Genomic DNA, 8,751 nt, shown 5'->3' with positions numbered 1-8,751 from the left:
TTCATTATTTTAAAGACTACCCCTCTTAGGGATTATCTTTTATTGGTCAGAACAGAGCTGTCACTGAGCTGCAAGAGAGTCTAAGACATCAAGTATTCCTAGAGGAACATATTGCTGCCCTAAACATAGGCAGGAAGAAAGGGCGATGACAATTGGTAAAAATCAGGTTGGTGCAAAAGTAATTGCAGTTTTGGGCCATGAATTTTAAATCATTATAACTAGGCTCCAACACAGCTTTGTTAATCAAAATAGAAATCATTACAATCAACACATTTTTGCCAACAAGAAATAAGTTTGTTTATTCCTTTAGCATAAAAATCCGTGCTTCTGGATTCAATGAACTCTTGGAAAGCATTTTCTGCATCCCGCTGGTTGTGGAAGCATTTTCCTTGCAAAAAAAGTTGTCCAGATGCTGAAAGAAGTGATAGTCGGTTGGCAAGAGGTCAGGTGAATATGGCAGATGAGGTAAAGCTTCGTAGCCCAATTCGTTCAGCTTTTGAAGCATTGGTTGTGCGACATGCTGTCGGGTGTTGCATTGATAAGAATTGAGACCTTTCTGTTGACCAATGCCGGCTGCAGGCATTGTAGTTTTTGTAGTTTTTGGTGCATATCATGGATTTGCTGAGCATATTTCTCAGATGTAATGGTTTCTCAGGGATTCAGAAAGCTGAATCGGTAGTGGATCAGACAGGCAGCAGACCACCAAACAGTGACCACGACCCTTTTATGGCACAAGTTTGGCTTTGGGAAGTACTTTGGAACTTCTTCTCGGTCCAACCATTGAGCTGGTCTCTGCTGGTTGTCATATAAAATCCACTTTTTGTTGCACATCACAATCTGATCAAGAAATGGTTTGTTGTTGTTTCATGGAATAAGAGAAGACGACACTTCAAAGCGACTTTTTTTAATTTTCTGTCAGCTCGTGAGGCACCCACTTATTTAGCTTTTTCACCTTTCCAATTTGCTTCAAATGCTGCACAACCGCAGAATGGTTGATGTCGAATTCTTTGGCAACTTTTTGTGTAGTTGTAAGCAGATCAGCTTCAATGACTGTTCTCAATTGGTTGTCGTCAACTTCCAATGGCCGGCCACTATGCTCCTCATCTTCAAGGGTCTCGTCTCCTTTGCAGAACTTCCCGAACCACCACTGCACTGTACGTTGGTTAGTGCAGTGGGTCAAAATGCAATGTCCTGGGCCAAATGCATTGTTGATGTTGAGAGTTGTTTCCACTGCCTTACGATCCATTTTGAATTCAAATAAGAAAATTGCTGGAATTCGCTTTTTGTCTAACATCATTTCCATAGTGTAAAATAAATATAAAATAGACAGAAAGTAATCAGTCATCAGCAAAAAAAAAACCATAAAGTGAGCAATGTGCATTAAAATGATCTATAATATAACCACATTTATTTAAGAATGTATTCCAATATCAAACGGCAAATTTCAACAATGCAAAAACCACAATTACATTTGCACCAACCAGGGCCTTCTAAAAGAAATTCCACTGGGCACAGCGATGGTTGGAGTGATTTTTGTTTTTAGTGTATTGAACAATCTTTAGTGAGGACAATGTAGCAATAAATTCAAAATATTTAAGACACGTTCTTTAACCCAGAATTCTACTTCTAAAGACATATTCAAAAGATATTGTCACTTATGGGCAATCTGATGTCTATAAAATTATATTCATTGCTGTTTAAAATTGTCATGGCAAAGCTTAGAAATACACAAATTATGACAATTTGACAATATTTTCCCAATATAAAAATAGTAAAGTGATGGCATGTGCAAACACTGGAATAGTGTAGGGTATAATTGTAACGTTGAAGCTTGATGTGTTTTGATATACAAAGTGTACAAGACACAGCATTAGAGGGAAAAAGCAAGTGTGGAAGAATGTGTAAAATTGGGAAGTGGTGGTTTCCAAGAGCAGAGCTGCAGGGCTGCGGGAACAGATGGGAGCCTATTACCCTTTCTACCTGTTGTTCCGTCTGCATGATTTAAGATTTTATAATTAAAACAATAACAAAGATCCTAGAAGAGGGCTATAGGCATGTCAATTGTTTTGATATTTCTTAAAGTACAGATATGTTAATGGTACAAATTTTACCTGATCTATCCAAATGACATTTGTTTCTTAAAAGTAACCCACCATTTGGCTATTTTATATTTATTTTACACTATGGAAATGATGTTAGACAAAAAGCAAATTCCAGCAATTTTCTTATTTGAATTCAAAATGGATCGTAAGGCAGCGGAAACAACTCTCAACATCAACAATGCATTTGGCCCAGGACATTGCATTTTGACCCACTGCACTAACCAACGTACAGTGCAGTGGTGGTTCGGGAAGTTCTGCAAAGGAGACGAGACCCTTGAAGATGAGGAGCATAGTGGCCGGCCATTGGAAGTTGACGACAACCAATTGAGAACAGTCATTGAAGCTGATCTGCTTACAACTACACAAAAGAATAGTTTTACTTATTCTTGACCTAGTATCCTAATGAGCTCATTTCACCTGTAGCCTGATTAAGTCGTTTGGTCCTCTTCACACTGGCCCCAGGAGGAGGCTACACATGCTATAACCTCTTCATGAGGGTAGAAATGTCCCTGAATTCTCCAATGCTTTAATTTTCTATGCCATTGGGTTCAGATCTGGGGCTCCAGAGAGCCGCAGGGCCCATCTTCAGAAAATAAGAGGGATTTGTTCCCCAACTTAATGAATGAAATCACGGTTTCTTTACATTTTTCAATATCAAAAAGAAAACATTCAAGTAGATTGTAAACAGAAAAATAAATCAGGGTACTCAGCCTCACTATCAGCTTGGATCCAGTCCAGACACTAAACATAAAGCCTCAAGCTATGATGAAAGCTGGGAAAACACCAGAACACAAAAGGGACCTGGAGGGCAGGGGCAGCCCTCCCACAACCAATCACATGCTCCACCTCTTGTCACTGCAGCATCTGTCTCAGGCCTTCTCCCAGCAGAGCTATAAATCCAGGCTGGCTCCTCAGTCCCCACACATCCGCTCCTACTCTCCCTTCTCCAGATGACCCCAGCCATGAGGACTCTCACCCTCCTCACTGCCATTCTCCTGGTGCCCCTCCAGGCCCAGGCTGAGCCACTCCAGGCAAGAGCTGACTAGGTTGCAGCCCAAGAGCAGCCTGGGGCAGACGACCGGTACTTTGCCATCTCCTTCACAGGGGACACAAGCTCAGGTTTTAGAGCTTCAGGTGAGAGCCACCAGCATTGCAGAGCTAGGAGTCTAGAGAGGAAAACCAGGCACCTCTAGAATCAGACCCAACAGCTGGCTCTGTCTCTTAGGTGATCACCTCCCCCAGGCCTCAATTTCCTTATGTGTAGACTAAAAAGAAAGAACCAGATGGTACTCCAGGGATGACTTTTCTCCAAAGATTTTTGATTTCTATGACAATTCTGAGAAGCACACTTATTTCATGCTCTGCAGAAACATACTGGGCCATCTCCCCTGCATCACTGATGACAGCCCACTCTTGAAGAAATATGTTTCACTTTGTCTATTAGAAGAGTTTTAGAAACTAGCAACAGGCCTAAGAGTGTGATCAGATGCCTCAGTGATGGAGCAGGAATACAAAAAGGTGAGCAAATGAGAATGTGTCTCTAATCCGGCCTGTGAGCAGCACAGCTGTATACATTGATTCCTACTGATTGGGCTGATCTTGCTGCTGCTCTGATGTGGCCACCGTGATGAACGCAATCAGCCCAGCAGGTAACTGCACAGGGATTCTGTCTACCACCCACATCTGACCACAGTCCTAATGCCTGATGCTCTCTGTATCCCCAGGCCCAAGGACCGTCTTGAGATGCTCTTGCAGAATAAGAGATTATCATCTTCAAGAACGCAACTATGGAATCTGCACCTCCGGTGAGATTCACTACAAATTCTGCTGCCTCTGAGCTTGTGGAACAGAAGAAAGTAAGTTCATAACTAGCTTTCAGACCTAGAAGATAACTTTCATTACTACTGTACTTGGTCCCCAGCTTCCTTTCCTCATCTCTCATAAAGTCCTTGTAGCAGGTTTTGTGTTTGCACCTCTTTAATGTTTGATATGTGTCTTAGTCAAGACCGTGAGATGCAAGTACCAGAACCCTAAATTCTACATGTTAAACAAAAGCCAGTTCCAATTCTAGGAATATTGGAGATGAACAAAGGCTTCAGACACACATTATCAGGAAAGCTCAAATGATGCTGCTCATCTCCCCATCTACTGCTCTGCCTTTTCACTCTGCCTCATTTTGATTGGATTCATCCAAAGATAATGCTTACGTGTTCCATAAACCATCATTGTCAGCTTCAAGCTTATACAGCCGTAACATTGCTACTCCTCAGGAAAAGCCAGCACGTTCTTTCCAGAAGTGTTTGAGTTTCCCTGAGCAGTTCTGGATCGTACATCTGCTTTTTGGACCTGACGTAGTATCAGCTCCATGGGAAAAAAATAATTCAATTAAAGTGGAACTGGCTGTTACAAAGACGTGATGAGTAGAACAGAAAGCACAGAGGCACCCCTCTGGGATGTCCTCATTAAGAGTATTTTCCAGCCATATCCACCAAAATCTAGATTTCATACACACAAAGTTGTCTGCACACATAGAAAACGCACACACACAATTGCTCCTCTGCACTGGGTGACAGGCACTCTCTTACGTTACCTTAAAGCTGCAGAAAATCTGGTTCTGCCTGGAAAATACTGCTTCTAAGGCATCAGGAAAAGTGAAGAGAGGGACAAGAGTTCTCCAAGTAACCTGAGTCCCTGCTGGTGCTGCAGGGCGCTGAGGTTCTAATTCCCAAAACATCCTGCACTTCAGTGAGTGAGCAAGAAACCAGGTCTGGGGGAAAGGGAATGAACCAGGAGCGCCTTCTGAGAGGCTCAGAGCATTTGCCAGGAAGGCCACAGCGCCCCCTGCTGTCCTTCCTCCAGCTGCAGCCTCCCCACCAGGCACAGCACACGTGGGGTCTGCGCCTTCCTGAGCCTGTCTTCCTCCTCCCCTCCAAGAGGACAGGGTCACTGCCTAACCCTGGTGTACCTGAGGCCAGGCTGACATCTTGCTGGGGTGAGATGTGACCCTTCCTCCTGTCTGGTCTCTCTTTCGCTCCCCTGATTCCCACAGACCCTTGAACCCTTGTCCAATATGTCCTGCAAATGTCCTTTCAGAACATGACCCCCCAGCCCAGAGGGGGAGTCCAATGTGAGCCCCTCATACTTTCTCTGGATCGTGTAGTTGCAGTCAGTGATTTCAAAACACATGTTTGGAAAAAACAAAACAAAACAAACTATATTCAAGCCACGCCTACTCTTAGCAGGTGGTCACTATTAAAATGCCCCAAGGAATTTGAGTGGGACAGAAAAATTACAGGATTCAAAGAAAGGAAGGTGTCTCATGTGGGTTATTCACCATTTCAGACTAAATCATCTCATGGCCCAGACACTGCCGTGACCACCAACACTAACGACAAATGCCTAGAGCCCAGGAGAAGAATGCAGATGTTTTCCACGCCCTCCCCATGCAGATTCTGAGCAGATCATGGCTCCAGACTGAGGCTCTGCCTATCTGAAGAGGCAGCTCAGGAGTCCAGGCACCCCTCTGAGACACCGCACGGCTGGGGAACTCAATACAGGTCCCAGAGAAGACACAGTAGGTCTGTGTGTGACAGAGAAATGGTCTGAGCTCTTCCTCTTGTTGAGACAGTGACGGAAACATATTGGGATTCACCATTTGAAGAGCAGGAGCCTTCCTTAGTTTCTCATAACTGCCACTGATTCAAAATCATGCGATCATAAGTTACTTTCCATATTGTTCCAAACTGTTATGGGGGCCAAGCTGACTCCATCTCGGGGCATCTGCACTGCACCCCGAAGGGCACCAGCTGGTTGCCTAGACCTGGAGTCTCAGCTAAAATTTCACTTTGTCACTGAGGTTTTTCTCAATTTCTCAATTTGAAATTGCAACAAGTTCCCCTAGTGGCCTCCACCCCTCTTGTTCTCTTTATTGCTAACTGTGGAATTGTAACCATCTCACCTTCTGTACATTTCACTTACTATCTGTAACATTTCTCTCCCTACAATAGAAGGTGAGCAGCATGTTTTGCTCATCGTTATACCACAGTGCATAGATAACTGCCTAATACATAGTAGGGGATCAACAAATTCATTATGAATAAATTAATTATAACCAATATCATGTAATTATATAGAATTCTATTATCTTCACTAAACTATATAGGAAAAAACTGAAACCTACTGAGGTAAGGCAGTCCATGTGTCTAGTGCCTGTAATAGCAAACGTTTAAGAAACAAATTAAAAACATTGAAGTCTGAAATGTAGAAAAATATCCCGGGTAAAATGTGGTTTCATGAAGCATTAGGACTTCAGGAGAAAGACAGAGATCATTTTGTCTTAGAGTGGCAATAAAGGATTTCATGGTGAAACATGAAGATATTGAAAATGTGAATAGATTAGAAGAAGGGGTAGAGCAGCATCTGCAGTGGAGAGAATGGCATCCTGGCCCTCAAAACCAAGCAGCGTCCCCCAACTTTAGACGCTGGAGGCTGTGGCCACTTTAGAGGGTACCCTAGGCCACTGGTGCCTCTCACCAGATCTCCAGCCAAGCAAGGGATGCTTAACTGCAGATGCTGTGCCCTAGTTAACACAGGCTGTGGCTGGCACTCCCTTGTTCCTGGGCCATCACCCTTTCAGCACATTGACTTCACTGGGCCCCTCCCACACAGCCAGCACCTTTGCTGTGCAGAGGCAGACACACAACCCCGCACTTCCATCAACTTTTCCAACCCAAGACCCTTGGTGTAGCAGGTGCTCTCTTGCTGTGACATTTGCTCTGTGACATTTCCCTCTCGGAAACCACCCAATATCATTGATCAAGATCTAAGCTCCCACTTCAAGGCAGCGGTGGTGACATAGGAACGGACATCACAGCATGAGGGTTTAGGGGACTCTCACTTGGCCCATTGCCCCCAAGCCACCAGCCTCCCCAAGCAGCACAGTGGCCTCCTAAAGTCATTCTTATTGAAGCTGTGGCATGGGCTATGAAGTTGTGGCATGGGCTATGAAACCCCAAGCCCCTTCTGAGAGTCCTAACTTTCTTAACTCTCTACTCTGTGGCCACCAGTGCCTCATTACAATTAGGCCAGGCCCACCATGGTGAACACTTTGGTAATCACAGAAGAGTCAGGTTCATTTTCCCTTAGAGATAATGTCATTCACATTTGCTCCAATAATGATAACTCCTCAACTTATCATACTGTGATAAGAGGTCCATCGTCTCAACATCATACATTTACAGGAAAACAGATTGTGGATGGATAGTAAGCTGTGATCCCCTAAGGACTGGCGGCCCAGGCCCACTGGCACCCAGCAGGGCCACAATGCTTCTGCTACACCACACCTCCCATCTTGATGTGCAGCTTCCAGCAGAAGCTCCAGTTCTTACTACTTTGAAATGTAGCTAATGTCTCCCACTCACCCCTCCCTGGAGGTAGTAGGGATTATTGCTCCAAGACCCAAAAAGGGCACAGACTGAGTCACTAAACAAAGAGGAGCCTTCAGACTAGTGGACGTAGACTACATTAGCTGATGATCACATGGAAGTATCATTCCCAAATGTAGCCTGTGTCAATGGTGGAGAAAGACTCTGAAGAAACGTTAGTGAAAACTCACCCCATAATCAATGTCAATATCGAAGCCCTGAGGGATAAAATGTCATTGCTCTTTATGGTTGATCTTGCTTGGTATCTTATGTTCCCATGGCTTGTGGAGTTACTGTCAGACTCAGGATCCGAAGCCCAAAAGCTGCTAGAACAGGACTGCCCTGGTCAGAACTTGTATCCCAGGCTGGAAAGCTGGGAAGTGCTGGAATCCCATGCTAGGGGGGCTGTGCCTCAAATGCCACCTGACCTCCTTCCAAGGCAGGCAACTCAATCCTTAGATATTGAATGGGTCCAATGGCATCAAGCTTAAACACCAGCAGCCTTCACAATCATAAATAACATTTTAAAGACCGGCAGGTGGCTCACGCCTGTATTCCCAGCACTTTGGGAGGCTGAGCTGGGCGGATCACCTGAGGTCAGGAGTTCAAGACCAGCCTGACCAACATGGAGAAACCCAATCTCTACTAAAAATACAAAATTAGCTGGGCATAGTGGTGTATGCCTGTAATCTCAGCTACTCAGGATGCTGAAGCAGGAGAATCGCTTGAATCTGGGAGGCAGAGATTGCGGTGAGCCGAGATCGCACCATTGCACTCCAGCCTGGGCAACAAGAGTGAAACTCCGTCTAAAAAAAAAAAAACCAGCAGTTGGCCCTCCCAATGCCAGGTGTGAATTCAAACTGACTAACAACGCCACAGCACAAACCCAGACTGCAGCTTGCACATTGGAGCCTCATGTGCAGAGACGGCTTCCAAAATGAACACAGGCTCAAGGATATGCATGTGCTCTGATGTATAAGAGTTGTGGATGGAAATGTCCTACACCACTAAGGAAAACATGGCTCAAGCTTTCGCTGAATGCTTCCCTGAAGACCCACAGGGCTAACAGCCTGTGCAACAGCAGCAGTAAAGCAAATGCCCAGACCCCCACTTCCCTTTGTGGGTAGCCACCTGGGAAGGCCACCCCCATGGGAATGGCCATGGCTTCAGACAACATCGCCCCTGCCCAAGGGATTATCAAGGGAGGCAATGGCCTCGCTGGAATT

General features: G+C 44.8%; 1 pseudogene; it reads right to left on the bottom strand.

Annotated features, from left to right (window-relative positions):
• Nucleotides 1-239: 239 nt before the first annotated feature.
• Nucleotides 240-1,303, bottom strand: LOC129042650 (histone-lysine N-methyltransferase SETMAR-like; annotated as a pseudogene).
• Between the last annotated feature and the right edge of the window lie 7,448 nt (nucleotides 1,304-8,751).

This window comes from Pongo pygmaeus, chromosome 7 (assembly GCF_028885625.2).
Source record: "Pongo pygmaeus isolate AG05252 chromosome 7, NHGRI_mPonPyg2-v2.0_pri, whole genome shotgun sequence".
Lineage (NCBI taxonomy): Eukaryota > Metazoa > Chordata > Mammalia > Primates > Hominidae > Pongo > Pongo pygmaeus.
This window is presented reverse-complemented; position numbering and strand designations above follow the sequence as displayed.